Source organism: Caretta caretta, chromosome 4 (assembly GCF_965140235.1).
Source record: "Caretta caretta isolate rCarCar2 chromosome 4, rCarCar1.hap1, whole genome shotgun sequence".
Lineage (NCBI taxonomy): Eukaryota > Metazoa > Chordata > Testudines > Cheloniidae > Caretta > Caretta caretta.
This window is the reverse complement of record NC_134209.1, coordinates 131,993,074-131,994,607: the sequence shown is the minus strand read 5'-3', so window position 1 is coordinate 131,994,607 and position 1,534 is coordinate 131,993,074. Positions and strand designations below refer to the sequence as shown.

The 1,534-nt window shown below is 58.9% G+C and overlaps 1 non-coding gene across 1 annotated transcript; it reads left to right on the top strand.

Moving 5' to 3' along the window:
• The first annotated feature begins 904 nt into the window (after positions 1 to 904).
• On the top strand, positions 905 to 978 carry TRNAI-AAU (transfer RNA isoleucine (anticodon AAU)). The gene has a single exon. It is a non-coding gene; the product is annotated as a tRNA-Ile (tRNA).
• The last annotated feature ends 556 nt before the right edge of the window (positions 979 to 1,534 follow it).

The window sequence follows — 1,534 nt, the reverse complement described above, 5'->3', positions numbered from 1 at the left end:
CTAACCCAAGCAAAGCCAGGAGCAGGCCCAGCTCAGGAACTCTAGCAGAGCTCACACAGGCTCCCTGGCCCCTGGCACAGCATACAGCAAAACAACCCTGCCTCCACCAGGATAGACACCCACAGACTCACTGGTCCAGACCAACGCACTGGTCCTGACCTGCCCCGCTTTGGCTTTCTCCAAGCCGTCTGTGTGCTCTGGTCCACGGCTGCCATGCTGGCTGAGATCAGGAGGCTGTGTGGTTTACATGGTCTCAGCTGAGGTGGTATCACGTGCCCTCCCCCCCCCGCCCATCTCCTCATTCCCTTCATGGACCCCCGGGATGTGAGTAATTCTGTATTTGAGTGGCACTCCCTCCCAGCCAATCAGCCTTCTGTTGACTAGCAGGGAGGGACGGAGTGGGAAAGGGATCGTGCTCTAGTGACAGCTCAGCAAGAAAGGGGCAGGTCCCCCACTACAGCAGAGCAGGCTGGAGAATATGTGTGTTGATGTCACTACTTCTCCCATGCTCTTCCATTTGAGCTAACTTCCCCAACCTGTCTCCAGCCTCCCCGCCACCGGAAATGGGAGAAGGGCCTTGGACGAACAGCTTTCTGCTCCGCAAGGGCTGGCTTTTTGGGAGGCCAAGCAGGGAGAGGGATGGAGGCTTCTGGAAGAGCTCATCCAGCTGACTGTCAATGGCTTCTAAAAGAAGGGACTGTGGCTCCCTTGCCGCTGGAGAATGCGGGTACTGATCCCACTGCCTCTCGCGTGTGAAGCGAGTGAGCGCTCTACCACTTGAGCTAATTCCCCTGTCTTGCTTGCAGGCCTCTTGATCCACTCATGTCATACCTGAGTCCACACTGTCACTGCACCAACCGGTGGTTCCTTCCAAAAGGGACAGGCAAGTACCTGGTTTCCTGTGGGCTGGCTAGCTCAGCTGGTTAGAGCGTGGTGCTAATAACACCAAGGTCATGGGCTCGAGCCCCATGCTGGCCACTCTGTGTGCAGGATGGAGAGGGGGGCTTCTGCTCTTTTGGATGACTGCTAGGGGTTCGGAGAGGCCAAAAGAAGATGGGCTGAGCCGCTTGCAGGGAGCAGGCAAGAGCCCTGGTGGGGGAAGGGGCTGGCCAGCCAGTGCAGAGGCTGGCAGGACGAGGGTCTGCCCACCTCCTTTCCTCCCCTCTCTTGGCTCCTTGCTTGACCAGCTGGCTGAAAAACATGAGCCCAGGGAGGGGAGAAGAGGAGAAGGTTGAACCTGGCCAGCTGCCTTCCCAGCTCAGAAGAGATGAGGGTTGAGCTTGCGGCCCAGGAAGCACAATCGCAGGGCTACTGGCTCACCCCCATTGTCCCTGATGGCCCGAATTCTTGCCGGCCGCCATCTCCACCCAAATGTACCTGAGAACGGATCACACTCTCCAGCCCCAGCCACAGAGGAAGGCTTAATAATCGGCACCCCGAGCTAGGGGAGAGGCTTCAGAGTCGGCCTGCACAAGGTGAGCTTGGGAGTTCCCTGGACCCCAGCCTCCCACTGCCCACAGGCAGCCCCCCACGC